Source organism: Xenopus laevis, chromosome 2S (assembly GCF_017654675.1).
Source record: "Xenopus laevis strain J_2021 chromosome 2S, Xenopus_laevis_v10.1, whole genome shotgun sequence".
In the NCBI taxonomy this organism is placed as follows: Eukaryota; Metazoa; Chordata; class Amphibia; order Anura; family Pipidae; genus Xenopus; species Xenopus laevis.
Window position 1 is genome coordinate 13,187,910 of NC_054374.1, and position 16,212 is coordinate 13,204,121.

Consider the following 16,212-nt stretch of genomic DNA (forward strand, 5'->3'; position numbering starts at 1 on the left):
GAATTTTCACCGGTATATATTTTGACGTCTGTGAATTGACAACGGCATCAAAATACAGGCCTTCCTATATTTTTAGGCATTTTCCCTATTAATAACATTGGGATCAAGCTTAATTTTTACCGGGCAAATTTGGTAAAATACAACCCTAGTTGCCACCTGTCCAGATTTGACCCAGACAGCCCAGTTTTCAGAAGGGCTGCCAGGGTCAAGACCGTCTGCCCAGTTTTCCAAATAAGGAAAACTGGGCAGGATCTCCGCTGATTGACAAGGCAATCAGCCAATCCCTAATCGCCAGGCCCGGACTGATCATCTGTTTATTTGGGCATTTGCTCTAGGGGCCGCTCTGTATTTTCGTAAAGTGGGCCGCTCCTGATCTATAATGTTTATTTCAAACTGCCTGTGGGCTCTAGGACCGCTCCTCCGTCCCAGCTACCACTGTGGCTCCGCCCCTTCCACTCGTCTCCGTTCTCATGCGGTGCTGTGTGCAGGCCTGCCTGCCTGCCATCAGGGGGGAACAAGGAAGATAGTTTTGGGCCAGGCAGGATTTAAGCTCAAAGGGAGGCCTGCTGTGCTGCTCTTTCAGGATTAGCCGGCCCCCCTTACGAGCGTGGACATCACTGGTGCCGAAGACGGAAGTACAGGAACTGATGTGGTAAGAAGGGGACTACATCGCCAGCAGTCACTGTGCTTCTCAGGAATCTCTTTAGCCTGCACTCTGTCTCTCTCTACCCCTCTCTCTCTCTCTCTGAGTCTTTGTTTCTCTCTCTGCCTCTCTCTCTCTGTCCCTCTGTCTCTCTCTCGCTGCACTCTTTCTTTCTCTCACTGCACTCTGTCTCTCTCTGTGAGTCTCTGTCTCTCTCTGCACTCTGCCTCTCTCACTACACTCTCTCTTTCACTGCACTCTGTCTCTCTCTGTACTCTGTCTCTCTCTCTACTCTGTCTTTTTCTCTCTCTGCACTCTGTTGTTCTCTGCACTCTGTCTCACTGCACTCTGACTCTCTCTGTGAGTCCCTCTCTTTCTACAGTCTATCTGTCCACCAATGAAGTTTTTTTTTTTAACTTTTATGGGGGGCCCCTATCCTAACCACCAATTGTTTTTTTTAACTTGTATGGGGGTCCCTGGTAACCAGTGGGTTTTTAGTGTTTGTTTTATCTCCCATGTTTGTGTGGCTTTTATTACTGTGGTGTTGGGTCTGGGGCTGTCATCTAGATTATGTAGGTACCCAGCAGAATGAATTGTAAAAAAAGAACATGTGGCTACATGGGGGATTTTTTTATGAATAAACAGTAGCAAGTGAGAAACGTTTTCTTTTGAAATCCATTAATTCATTCTGGAATACCTTTACAGCACACCTTATCACCATGGTTATCTTACTTAGTGTTACCAATAAAAATACATTTCTATAATATTTTTTTACATCTTGCAGAAAGCAGGGATTTGTTTATACATACATTTTTGCCGTTTTACCCCTATATATGAGTGGATGTGTACAAGTCAGACCATCGTGTGTTTACATGTGGGCTGCTTTGATTTTTTTTTTCCAGGGCTGCTTTTTACCCCCAGTCTGGCCCTGCTAATCGCCATGTCAAAGCCCAACCCACAAAGTCACTGGCCCACCCCTGTGATCTCATGGACCCTCCCCCTGCCCAGATCTTGAGCAACCCTAAAGGTAGGAGTGGCCCGGTGAGACACCAGGATAAACATGGTGGGCCCAAGTGAGCCAGTCCTGCTTCCTATGGACATTTTGGATGCTCTCCTCCCAGTTCCGAGCCTGGGGTTAAAAACAGGAGCAGGTAAAAGATATGCCAAGGGGTGGGTGCCGAGAGCAGGGCCATTAAACTTGCAGCCCTAGTGGGCCCCAGACACCCCGGTCCGATGCTGCATTTAGTCACAGCAAAATTAAAAAAAAAAAAAAAAATATTTATTAACTGCAACTGGCATAAAAATGGAGGAATTGCTCAAATGCTGAGAATACACTTTCTATTGACTTCTATTTTATCTTGGCAGGTTTTGGATGGTGTAACTGGGATTTTTCATTTTGACAAATCACAGCGAATTACAGACAAAAATTGCGCGCACACACACACACAGTTGGGATCTTTTGCTGTGACTTTGTGTTTTCTAGTAGCTTTAAGGAACGGCGTTCTAAACTATGAATCTTTTATATGGAAAAGCCCAGGTTCTCAAGCATTCCGGAGTGACGATCCCATAAATCTGTTGGTTAACCAGTATGAAGGATTCTTAAACAAATGCTTTCCAAATTTTTTTAATGATGTCAAACAAATTTTTTGAGGAATGCAACATATACTGTGAGCGAGTCCAAAGCCCGGGCATTGGAGAGCAGTGGACTGGCAGAATTAAGGAATATACTGTACCTGCGTGAGGGCATGTGGGGTAATTAGCAGCTTAAAGGAAAACTATACCCCCCAAACAATGTAGGTCTCTATAAAAAGATATATGTAAAATCCTGCTTCATGTAAATAAACCATTTTCATAATAATATACTTTTCTAGTACTATGTGATATTGGGTAATCATAAATAAAAAATAAGGGCCGCCCCCTGGGATCGTAGGATTCACTGTACTCACAAACATACCAACAAACCAAACATGTTATGTCACATGAGCCAATTAACAGACAGAGTTGTGTCTTTTGCTTCCGCACTTCTTCCTGTTACAGTTAGAGCTGCAGTATTTCTGGTCAGGTGATCTCTGAGACAACACACAGACCATAACGAAATGGTTTTTCAAGGCAAGAGATGTAAAAGGGCAATATTTACTTAAATATATTATATTTCAGTTTGGTAAGATTCTTTAATATGCCACTTCATATGATATGAACTATCTGTTGCTTAAGTGTTCATTTTGGGGGTATAGTTTTCCTTAAATCATTTTGATGGCACCATCTGTGCTGAAGCAGAGAATCCCTTAAACTGTCAGTGGCCCTGAGTGCCAGAGCTGCAGACAGACAAGCAGACAAGGGAACGGGCTTCCAAGTGAGGAGACGTGTGCTGCCATCTGTGGGACACAGTATAAATCAGCCTCACCTTCTGCCATTTGTCTCTATAATAAAAAGGGCAGGTTTCCCCGTGTTGCTGAGCATTGGATAATAAAAGACACTTCCATTTAGTGCAGCATAATACCCAGTATATACTGTACATTCCTTTACACTTGGGGGGTTATTTATCAAAATCCGAATTTTTTAAATAAAAAAAAGTCCGACCAAACTAGAATTCACGATTTGCCCTTATTTATCAATAAATAAAAACCTCGAAATAAATCAGTTCGGTGAAAAACGATATCTTTATCGGACTGTCGCGCAAAAAAAGTGAATTTTTTTGTGTTTGTCTCCCGAAAACGACGAAAAATTTTGCATCAAACCTGAAAACTCTGAACATTTCGTGAGGGTTAAAACACCTTCATATAGTTCCAAGGGGTCAGTAAGCTGTTTGTTCGCTGCTCTTAACTGTTATAATTCGATATATTAACTGCTGGTACTTTCCAGCTGTAGCTTCAGCATTATTGAGCATGCTCCCTGGCTCCACTATTCAGACTTTCATGTGTATATCTCAGTTAAGCAGCAGGTACTTGCCATTATTAAGGGGGGAAAGAAATTCCCAAGAAATTGTCAGAAGTGCCAATAAAATGTATGATTGTTATTATTTTATTATTATTATGGCACATATTGATCAGTAAGCCTGATCTATTCTACAATAATGAATCTTTCTGTTCCTTTAAATTCATATTCTTAAATTTTTTTGGAATTGTTTCTTGCGGCACTTGTGTAATTTGTTTGTATGTACTTTGAGAAAGAGCCGACGCAAAGAGAAATTCTGCGCAGACAGATGCTTTCCCTCTTTCCATTGCTCCATCTCCACACTCCAGCCTTTACTAATTAATCTAATTCCCCCTCCTCTGGATTTAACAGCTGTTATTTAATTTAGCTTTGCCACTGCTCAAAGCAATTTCATAACATATTCCGTCGCTATGATCTCAGGGAGGTATGACTTTTGTCTCAAGCAATTTGTGATCTGAAGGGAAGGCTTAAACAGAAACGTATGTCCCTCTGGCAGTGGAAGAATCATTGCACCTTTCTGTTATATCTACAGTTATAGATAACTATCAAAGCATCAGTCAAAGCAGGTGTTTATATTAAAGGGAATGTTCACCTTTAAATTTTAGTATTTAAATTTAAAAATTTTTTTGATATTCCGAGAAATTTACAATTGTTTCCCATTTTTTATAATTCATTGTTTCTAAGTTATTTAGCTTTTTATTTTTTATCCAGTAGTAGTGATGGCCGAATTTGTCCCGTTTCGGCACGAATTTCGAGAATTTCCCGCGAAACTGGCGAAAAATACGGAAAAAGGCGATTTTGACGCCTGTGACAATTCCTCTGCGTCAAAATGGGTGCCGGCATCAAAGTTGAAGCCAGTGCCCATAAAGGTCAATGGACACCCTTTTATGGAAACCATCGCCGGAGTCAAAAAATTTTCGATGCTGTAAATTTTCGCCAGCATATTTTTGCAGCAAATTCACGAATGTATTTGCCGGCGGTGTAGCAGGCAAATTCAGCGCAAATTCACACCTGGCGAATAAATTAGCCCATCACTATTCGGTAGCTCTCCAGTTTGCAATTTTTAGCAACCTGGTTGCTAGGGTCCAAATAATCCTAGCAACCATACATTGCTTGGAATAAGAGGCTGGAATATAAATACGAGAGGGCTTGAATATAAAGTAATAATAAGTAGCAATTACAATACACTTTTAGCCTTATGGATCGTTTGTGTTTTAGATGGGGTCAATGATAATTAATTCAAACAATATAAAAAATAAAAAAATTAGGGCCAACTGATAAGTTGCTTATTTGCCATTCTATAACATACTAAAATTCAGATTTGTGTCCCTGTAATGGCTAAACTAGCCACCCGTGATTTTGAATGGACTACCTTCTGTTTCATTTAGCCGTGCTGGGGACCCGGGAGGGAAGTCGGAAGCTGCTTCAGGTTTCTGCATAAGGGCCGGCGGCCCACCGGGTTTTTTCCCGGTGTTCCTCCGTCCCAGTCTGATGCAGATTTTACTATTTATTAAACCTTTCATTTTTTTTAGAGGAAAAAAAAGTTTTTTGGAGATTTATTATGCTCTGAAGCTGGTAAAAATCATAATCCAGAAAATACTCCAGCTAAAACTTGTCGAATCATGTATGCAAAGGAAGACGGAATGCCGGCGACAACTCCGTCAAGGACAATTCCGATGCCGGCGTCAATTAAAGGACACCCGTTGACTTTAATGCGCGTCAAATGTCGCCAGCATCAGAATTGACGAAAGCATCAATTTTGATGCCCCCCAATTGACGCCAGCGCAAAATTCTTGTTTCGCAAGTTTTTCACCCATTTCACAAATCGCCTACAAAATTCAAGAAATGGGCGAAAAAACGCGAATTTCATGGCGAAGCGAAATGGGACAAATTCGTCCATCACTAACTGTTTGTGCTAGTAGTCGAGTTTAATGTTGTTTGAGGTTTTTGAAACCACAACTAAACTCACAAACTCTGATTGTACTCTGAAACCCCCGATTGTCAATACATTTATTAAAAGATACAAATATAAAAATAACAAATGAAAAATGCACTAAAAATACTTCGAAAAACCTCTAAAACTTTGTAACGAAGAAAAAAAATCTGAAAACCTCTAAAATTCTGCTTGGATTAAAAATGGTCCAATAGGATCAGCACAGCTCCCATTGACTTCTACAGCACCTGGACAACTTTTACCTGGCGAAGTTTGGCATTAAAGGCTTTCGTGGTTTTTACACTTAATCAATTCGGATTTTTTTGAGCTTTTTAGAAATAAAGGATTTTTTCATGATTTGTGGGGAAAAAAATCACAATTTGATTGTTAGTAAATGGGCCCCATAGTGTCAGTATTGATAGAACCAAGAGCACCAATAACATGGAGCCCCACAAAGCAAAGATAAAGGTATTTTGATATTTTTTGGAAATGATTCCGAATTTTTAAATGTACATACCAGTGTAAAATCATATTATTGAATGAATTTTATATCATTTTTATCAACTGAATGTTATAAATATTTCAATAAAATTGAAGATATGGATTTGGAAAACCTTTCATTGGCACTTTTTTTTTTCCAAAAATCTTCTGAATGTGATGTAGTATAATCATTGCTGGAAATATTTTCCTCTGTATCTTCTGTCTTTGTTCCGAATTTTAATGGCTCTTAATTAGGCAGAGTTGATTCCACCCAAATTGTCATTCGCCTAATTGATTTGGAATCGCGAGTATTCTGTACACAAAGGAGCTGGAAGCTAAATACAAAAGTTTGCTAATTAGCAGATGTGTAGCAGTTCCTGTAATGGCTCTGCTGGATGAGTGTTACCAAGGGAAAGGTGTAATAAAAAGTAGCGCCACGCAGAGAATCGCAGCTAAAAATGATAGGGGGAACCATATGGGCAACGCATGCATAGAGGCAATTTGATTCTGCTAACAGTGTGTTACCTCTCATTCCTGATAGAACATTGCATAGGAAGATCTGCCAACTCTGAAACAAGAGAGAGAATTCAGCCAGGTTTGCCAAAAAAAACTTCCAGATCTTGCATTTTATTTGCTATCGTTGACCCCTTTTGGTACCAGTTTTTACCCGGTGCTACTTACAGCAGAACAGTTTTTTCATTAAGGTCTTTGCATAAAGTGAAGAACACTACAGGTCTTCATCAGTTGGGTTTTTGAGATTTTTTAATATCCGCAGCACATTTAGGGGCAGATTTATCAAGGGTCGAATTTCAAAGTACAAAAAACGTAGAAATTCGACCATCGAGTTAAAAAACTTCGAATTAGAATATCAAATTCGAAGTTTTTTCAACAAATTTGGCAATCCTGCGGTCGAATAAAAATCGTTCGATCGAACGATTTTAGCGATCAATCAAAGGATTTCGATTATCGAATGTTCGAATATTCGAACGATTTTTACTTCGAATCGAAGTCGATTGGTTGAAGTATCCAAAAAATTACTTTGAATTTCTATTTTTTTTTTTACTTCGAAAATTCCCTCGAATTCACTTCGACCCTTGATAAATCTGCCCCTTAAACTCAGCTTGAAATGGTTTCCAGGTATGGGATCCATTATCCGGAAACCCATTATCCCAAAAGCTCTGAATTTCGGCAAGGTCATCTCTTATAGACTCCATTTTAGGCAAGTAATTCAAATTGTTATTATTTGTCTCTGTACAGGTATGGGACCTGTCATCCAGAATGACTTTTATTAGAAAGGATAAATTAACTCTTCTCAATTAAAATAATCCCCAAACTCGGATCGTTTCGTTTTCCCGAAGTCGCCCGAAGTTGCCTCATAAAACATTGGGAGACTTCGGAAAGCTGAAGCGATCCGAGTGCCATCCTGCCGGTGATTCACATTCTAGCCAGGGGGAAGGCATTTCGGGGAGATTAGTCGCCCGAAGAAGAGGAGATTTTTCGCTGGGCAACTAATCTCCCCAAGTAGCAGCGTGTCCCACCACCCTAAGGGTCTTCCCAGCTACTGTGTCACTCGACCTATGTAAATAATTTAGCTGCAGTGCTTTCTTGTGCCACTTCACTGAGAAGTAGCTTATCTTTGCCTCTTTTAAAAGAGAGTTTTAAATAAATTCTGCTAATATTATAGTATTATAGTATATTATATTATAGTACCTCTTTAGGAATGATTGTAGCTTCTATAGAGCAGGCAACTCTCAGCATCCAAGGCAGCAAGGATTTTATTCTTAACATGGTATACAGTAAAACAGTGAGTAAGACAAATCAAATCCTAGCTTTAGGAAAGTTATTACTAGTAGCATGAAAAAGGTTATTTCAACACTTTATAGGTCACTGGTTAGCAGGGCAGCCATCAGGGGGAGACAGGGGGGAGAGTTGTAGGGGGCCTGAGGATAAGGGGGGCCCGGCCACACCACACTTACTTGATTAGCCGGGCCCCCCATCTTTCTGAGAGCTGCTGACTTCGGGAAGGCATGGACGTTTAAGGGGCCCTGGCCACCAATTTTATTATAATGTGGGGGGGGGGGCCTGGCCACCAATTTTTTTTTCTCATGTGGGGTCCTAGCCACCAATATTTTTTAATGGGGGGGCCCTGGCCACAAATGTTTTTTATGGGGGGCCCAACCCACAGATATCTTTTTATTTTTTTTTAACATGTGGGAACCCTAGCCACCAACTCAGGGGGCCCAGGAAATTTTGTCCTATGGGGCCCTGTGATTTCCGATGGTGGTCCTGCTGGTTAGAACTAAGCGTGAACATGAAGTTATCCCACTGCTTGTGCTTTTACAGTTGAGCTGTATGTCCCTGTGACATATTCCTTATGGATCAATTATTTGCTACATTTGTACCAGTAGGTTTCAAACTAACCTTTGTGATGTGGCTTGTCAACGTTTATATCTGCAAGTGCAGCGAGTAGTGATGGTTGAATCTGTGCCGAATAATTTTGTTTGTTTGTAGCAACGAATTTCCAACGCGGTTTCGCGAAAACATACGCAGGCGGCAAAATGTGGACATTCACTGCAAATCCATGGCTGGCAAATTTATTCGCCATCCGTAGTGTCACTGGGGTGGGTCAGTGATGTGGGCGTAGGGTTGCCACCTTTTCTGTAAAAAAATACCGGCCTTCCTATATTCTTGCCATTTTTCCTATTAATAACATTGGCATCAAGCATCATTTTTACCGGCCAGGTCGGTAGAATACTGGCCAGGTGGCAACCCTATGTGGGCGGGGTGTGCTATGTCCAGTGGGTGGGTATATGATGTGGGAATCAGCGATTGGCTTATTGTCATGTCAATCAAGGAAGATCCTGCCCAAGTTTCCTTTTTTGGAGACCCGGGCAGATTCTCTTGAACTGGGCTGCCCTTGTGAAAACCAGGCTGTCAGGCAAACAGGCCCGGATTTGTGGCGGGATCACATAGGGTGGCACATTTTTCGGGCAGCATGCCACCCAGCCGCTCTATGGGACGCGCCGGGCACTCTTGCGCCTGCGTGAAGTAGTGTGGGCAGGCGCTAGGACCGCGCGGACTAGGGGCGCCCGTCCAGCAAATTTGGCGCTGCCAGTTGCCAACCCTATCCATGCCTCTTGCCACCAGCACCTTCCTATGGACAAACGCTAACACTGTATATGTTGATCAAATAAACAGAATGAGACCAGGCAGCCAATGTTTAATTTTGCCTTTCATTATTTTTCCCAGCCTTATTTATTTTATTCAAATTGTCTAAATTATGGAGTTGATACCATTAAAAATGCACTCATATCCCTTTTTTTTCTTTTCAGCAGCGAATGAGCATCTGTAGAAGTGAAATGCGGTCTGCAGCACTCCATTGGCTCCGGCACTGTCTCATTTGCAAGCAGCATGGGAAGGAGGTGATACACGGGGTAATGACTGGGAGTTAACGGTCTGCAGAAATACACCCTGAAAAAACACAAGCAGGTCTGAGTTAATTCGTTTTGTAAGAAGCCATTCCAGCAGCACAAGCACAGCGACAAAGTACTAGCAAAGAGAAATAGAGTTCACAGATAGCGCTGGGAATTTTATTTCCCATACAGCTGGAATTAGTGACCCAATAATGTTACAGGGAGAGATGCTCGGTAAATTGCACATATATAGCACTTGCATAGGACAATTATTATGTGTTATTATGTTAACCTGTATCATTTAATATTTGACAAAATTGAACACAGGTCTCTGAATACGTTAAAAAAATTACATTATTTTCATTAAAAATGTTTGCATTCGGCAGATGTGAAATCATCTCGCCTGAGTGGTTTTAATGTCTTGTCATAAAATAATATCTGTTACTTCCAAGGATGTAAAACCTGCTAAATGTAATGATTGTTACAAGTGTAAAGAAATAAGGGTAGAGCTCCACAAGCGTTTTTCGTCGGATCGTCGCTCGCCGACAAAACGGCCACAATAAGTCAGATGGAGACGCGCGCTGAAGATATAATTGGACTGAATGAAAAGTCAGAGTTAACTACATGGTCTGACTGTCGGATGAAGACGCTGCTTTCTGCGTCCACATCCGACAATCATGTTGCGTCAGATGTAATATAGTTGCTACAGTACCTCAAACTTTTCATTCAGTCCAATTATATCTTCAAGCGCGAGACTCCATCAGACTAGTCACGTGAGCTTTGTCTGCGGCCGTCGATCCGACGAAAAACGCTCGTGGAGTTCTACCCTAAAGGTATTTTCCATTAGTCCAATTTAGAGGAATTAAACACTAACGAATGCATCAAAAAAAAAAAAATGTGCAAAAAATCGTGGAATCGAAAAGTTCACAAAAAAATCGTGAAATTCGAATGTTTTCACGGAAAAAATCGAGCAATTCTAATGTTTTCACGAAAAAATCGATCAATTCGAACGTTTTCACGGAAAAAATCAAGCAATTCGAATGTTTTCACGGAAAAATCTAGCAATTCGAACGTTTTCGCTTTAAAACCGAGCAATTCAAACGTTCTCACTAAAAAATAGAGCAATTCGAAAGTTTTCACTGAAAAATCGAGTAATTTGAAAGTTTTCATGAAAATCGAGCAATTTAAACGTTTTTCCCTATAAAATCGAGCAATTCGAACATTTTCACGATAAAAACCAGCAATTTGAATGGTTTCACAAAAAAATCTAGAAATTGACACCAGCGAATTTTCACCGGCTAATTTTCGCGGGAGAGTCGCTAAAATTATTCGCCAATAGAGAAACGTGGAAATTCACTGTGAATTAGCACCAGGTGAATTTATTTGCCCATCACTGGCTCTTCCATCTGTGCTTACGGATCAGCACGTACCACTCGCCTTAGGGATGGACGAATTTTTTCGCCTCGTTTCGACGAAAAAATGACGCCCATAGACTTGTATGGCGGCGTGCGTCAAAAAAAAAAGATGCGTGTCAAAACAATTTCGTTGCACGACAAAATTTTTGACATCCATAGACTTTAACGGGCTTCTGCGACATTTCGCCGGCAGCGAATTTTTGGCGAAGCGAAACGGGTCAAATTCACCCATCCCTGCGCCTGTAAATACAGGGGTACCATAAAGTACAGGGCGGGCACGAGGATGCAAGGTAGCCATACAATATACTTTGTATTTGTATTTTCCTAAAGGTTTGTAAATAGGTTATGGCATCTTGTTTCCACTTTAATAAAAACAGAATCATTCATAATAACTTGCTTGTATATCCCTTAGCCCCTCCTAAGCAGGGAGGCAGTTTAAGAAGACGGGGCCCCTGGTTTCACAAGAAGACAAGGGCCCATGTCATAAATTTACAGCTGTAGATCAATTGTTCAACTGAGCCCTCCAATAGAAGTTTGCGCTTTGACCTGAAATAAAGAAAAATTGCCATGACAACTAGAAATTACCAGCTAAGTATCGATCTGCAACTTCTCCTGGACAAAATGATACCCCACATGTACGGGTGCAGCTAAAAACAAGGCCTCCAAACACCCCAAAACAGGGTCAATACACAAGAGCAATTTCAGCTGGAAAGTTTGGGTCTGTGTTCTAAGTGCACACCTTGTAGTTCTTCAGTCTAAACACCCCCTTACCTGTGAAATACCCCCCACAAACTATATATTCCTTGAAAGTGCACAGTAGAGGAGGAACAGCGCCATCAATGACCCCCACGTCATCAGAGGTACCTGGTGGGTTTGGGGTCAGCATGGGGGTCATCGGCAGATTTTTAGCCAGCGAATTTATTTGCCAGCGGCAAAACGTGAAAATTTGCAGTGAATTTGCGTCTGTCTAATTTATTCGCCCATCACTAGATGCAGATAACCCATCCTCTTCCAGGAGTTGCAATAGGTGAGCCTGGGTAAGATAAAGTAAGGTACAAGGTACCACTGATCAGGCCGTTTACACACTTTTTTGTTTTCTCTCCCTTCTTATGCTGGGGCTAAGCAATGGGCTCTCATCTTTCTTCTTTAAGCTAAAACGAACATGTTCCTATAAAAATCTGACAAAAGAGCAAGAAAACAAAGTCCTAGCTGCTAGGGATGTAGCGAACGTCGGAAAAAAAGTTCGCGAACATATTCGCGAACTTGCGTCAAAAATGCGAACGGTTCGCGAACGTCGCGAACCCCATAGACTTCAATGGGAAGGCGAATTTTAAAAGCTAGAAAAGACATTTCTGGCAAGAAAAATGATTTTAAAGTTGTTTAAAGGGTGCAACGACCTGGACAGTGCCATGCCAGAGGGGGATCAAGGGCAAAAATGTTTCTAAAAAATCCATTGTTGACACAGCGCTGCGTTTTGTGCTGTAAAGGGCAGAAATCACACTACATTTCTAAACCTGTGTAATAAAATGCTTTAAAACGTCCGGCGTCTACATGCCAATCAAGTCGTGTAAAAGTTACAGCCTGTTCACACGCAAAGACGAAACGCGGTGCTTACTGCAACGCAAAAAGACGCAAAGAGCTTTAATGAATGATACCGTCAAGTGAGCAAATAATAGTTTTTAATTACTAGTTGCTTGTCACCTCCAGGATGTTCGTCCTGTTGGTGGCAATATTTCTGTAGTGGTGTGTTTAGCAGTCACCGTGCTTGTGCGCACGTGCACGGTCAGGCAGAGGTAATTCAATGTACAGTGAAGCGAACCAAAAAACACTGATTCTGCAGTGTGGGCCCAGTTTTGGTCTACTTTATTGATCACCTGCGGTGACCATAAAAGATGCGATTTTGCCACTGTTGCAGAACCCTGAAAAATTAGGCATGTGTACTTTCCTGAAAAATTATGTTTTTTTTGTCGCAGCCACTGAACCAGAAGTCCAGAAACAATATGCCATATAAATGCTGAAAATATTAATTTTTTTTTGTGGCAGCCACTGCAGCACAGAGGCCAGAAAAAATATGCCATATAAATGCAAACAATATTAATTTTTTTTTGTCGCAGCCACTGCAGCACAGTGGCCAGGAAAAATATGCCATATAAATGCTAACAATATAAATTTTTTTGGTCGCAGCCACTGAAGCACAGAGGCCAGGAAAAATATGCCATATAAATGCTGAAAATATTCTGTTTTTTTTGGTCGCAGCCACTGAAGCACAGAGGCCAGGAAAAATATGCCATATAAATGCTGAAAATATTCTGTTTTTTTTAGTCGCAGCCACTGAAGCACAGAGGCCAGAAAAAATATGCCATATAAATGCTGAAAATATTCATTTTTTTGTCACAGCCACTGAAGCACAGAGGCCAGAAAAAATATGCCATATAAATGCTGAAAATATTCATTTATTTTTGTCGCAGCCACTGAAGCACAGAGGCCAGAAAAAATATGCCATATAAATGCTGAAAATATTCAATTTTTTTGGTCGCAGCCACTGAAGCACAGAGGCCAGGAAAAATATGCCATATAAATGCTGAAAATATTCTGTTTTTTTTAGTCGCAGCCACTGAAGCACAGAGGCCAGAAAAAATATGCCATATAAATGCTGAAAATATTCATTTTTTTGTCACAGCCACTGAAGCACAGAGGCCAGAAAAAATATGCCATATAAATGCTGAAAATATTCATTTATTTTTGTCGCAGCCACTGAAGCACAGAGGCCAGAAAAAATATGCCATATAAATGCTGAAAATATTCAATTTTTTTGGTCGCAGCCACTGAAGCACAGAGGCCAGGAAAAATATGCCATATAAATGCTGAAAATATTCTGTTTTTTTTAGTCGCAGCCACTGAAGCACAGAGGCCAGAAAAAATATGCCATTTAAATGCTGAAAATATTCAATTTTTTTGGTCGCAGCCACTGAAGCACAGAGGCCAGGAAAAATATGCCATATAAATGCTGAAAATATTAAATTTTTTTGGTCGCAGCCACTGAAGCACAGAGGCCAGGAAAAATATGCCATATAAATGCTGAAAATATTCTGGTTTTTTTAGTCGCAGCCACTGAAGCACAGAGGCCAGAAAAAATATGCCATTTAAATGCTGAAAATATTAAATTTTTTTGGTCGCAGCCACTGAAGCACAGAGGCCAGGAAAAATATGCCATATAAATGCTGAAAATATTAAATTTTTTTGGTCACAGCCACTGAAGCACAGAGGCCAGGAAAAATATGCCATATAAATGCTGAAAATATTCTGTTTTTTTTAGTCGCAGCCACTGAAGCACAGAGGCCAGAAAAAATATGCCATATAAATGCTGAAAATATTCAATTTTTTTGGTCGCAGCCACTGAAGCACAGAGGCCAGGAAAAATATGCCATATAAATGCTGAAAATATTCTGTTTTTTTTGGTCGCAGCCACTGAAGCACAGAGGCCAGAAAAAATATGCCATATAAATGCTGAAAATATTCTGTTTTTTTTGGTCGCAGCCACTGAAGCACAGAGGCCAGAAAAACTCAGGATTTACCTGGATTCAAATTAAACCAGTAGGGTTTGCACCCTAGTTTGTAACGGTGGTGGAGGGAGGAGGACGCTAAAGGACAGCTGTATGTGGAGTCATGAGGCGTGCAGAGAAGGACAGCTGCATGGGGAGTCAGAATCAGAAACTCAGAACAAGTCTTCCGGCGTGCAGTAACCCTCCGAGATCCACCCCTCATTCATTTTAATAAAGGTCAGGTAATCCACACTTTTGTGACCTAGGCGAGTTCTCTTCTCAGTTACAATCCCTCCTGCTGCACTGAAGGTCCTTTCTGAGAGGACACTTGAGGCGGGGCAAGACAAGAGGTTCATGGCAAATTGTGACAGCTCTGGCCACAGATCAAGCCTGCGCACCCAGTAGTCCAGGGGTTCATCGCTCCTCAGAGTGTCGATATCTGCAGTTAATGCCAGGTAGTCCGCTACCTGCCGGTCGAGGCGTTCTTTGAGGGTGGATCCCGAAGGGTTCTGCCGCTGCCTTGGGCTGAAAAACATTTGCATGTCTGACGTTACAGAGTGGCCAAAGTGCTTTGTCCTTGCAGGTGCGCTCGTGGCAGGATTACTGGCACCTCTGCCCCTGGAATGTTGATGAGTTCCTGAAGTGACATCACCCTTAAAAGCATTGTACAACATGTTTTGCAGGCTGGTTTGTAAATGCAGCATCCTTTCAGACTTGTGGTATGTTGGTAACATTTCTGCCACTTTATGCTTGTACCGAGGGTCTAGTAGAGTCGCGACCCAGTACAGGTCCTTCTCCTTAAGCCTCTTGATACGGGGGTCCTTCAACAGGCATGACAGCAGAAAGACCCCATTCTCACAAGGTTGGATGCAGAGGTATCCATCTCCGCTTCCTCGTTATCAAGGACTGCATCATCCACGGTCTCCTCCCCCCAGCCACGTACAAGACCAGGGGTCCCCAAAAGGTCACCACCAGCCCCCTGGGAAGCCTGCTCCTGTTGGTCCTCCTCCTCCACAAAGCCACCTTCCTCCTCTGACTCCACTTCTGACACCTCTCCCTGCGTTGCAGCAGGTGCCTGGGTTCGTTCTGGTGATTCCGACCAGAAATCGTGCGCTTCCTGCTCCTCGTCACGCTGGTCTACAGCCTCATCTGTCACTCGTCGCACGGCACGCTCCAGGAAGAAAGCAAAGGGTATTAGGTCGCTGATGGTGCCTTCGGTGCGACTGACCATATTTGTAACCTCTTCAAAAGGGCGCATGAGCCTGCAGGCATCGTGCATAAGCACCCAGTAACGGGGGAAAAAAATCCCCAGCTCTGCAGATCCAGTCCTACCACCCAGTTCAAACAGGTATTCGTTGACGGCTCTTTGTTGTTGCAGCAGACGTTCCAACATGAGGAGCGTTGAATTCCAGCGAGTCTGGCTGTCGCAAATCAAACGCCTGACTGGCATGTTGTACCGCTGCTGAATGTCAGCAAGGCGTGCCATGGCTGTATAGGAACGTCTGAAATGGGCCGACACCTTCCTGGACTGCCTGAGAACGTCCTGGAATCCTGGGTACTTTGAGACAAAACGTTGTACTATTAAATTCAGAACATGTGCCATGCAGGGCACATGTGTTAAATTGCCCAGTCTCAGTGCTGCCAACAGATTGCTTCCATTGTCACACACCACTTTTCCGATCTTCAGTTGGTGTGGGGTCAGCCACCGATCGGCCTGTGACTGCAGAGATGACAGGAGTACAGATCCGGTATGGTTTTTGCTTTCCAGGCACGTCATCCCCAAGACAGCATGACAACGGCGTACCTGGCACGTCGAATAGCCTAGGGGGAGCTGGGGGTGCACAGGTGTGGA

The 16,212-nt window shown here is 42.2% G+C and overlaps 1 long non-coding RNA gene across 1 annotated transcript; it reads left to right on the plus strand.

Moving 5' to 3' along the window:
- Window positions 1-309: 309 nt before the first annotated feature.
- On the plus strand, window positions 310-9,800 carry LOC121400398. The gene is made up of 2 exons (XR_005965715.1): window positions 310-652; window positions 9,323-9,800. It is a non-coding gene; the product is annotated as an uncharacterized LOC121400398 (long non-coding RNA).
- Window positions 9,801-16,212: the final 6,412 nt, after the last annotated feature.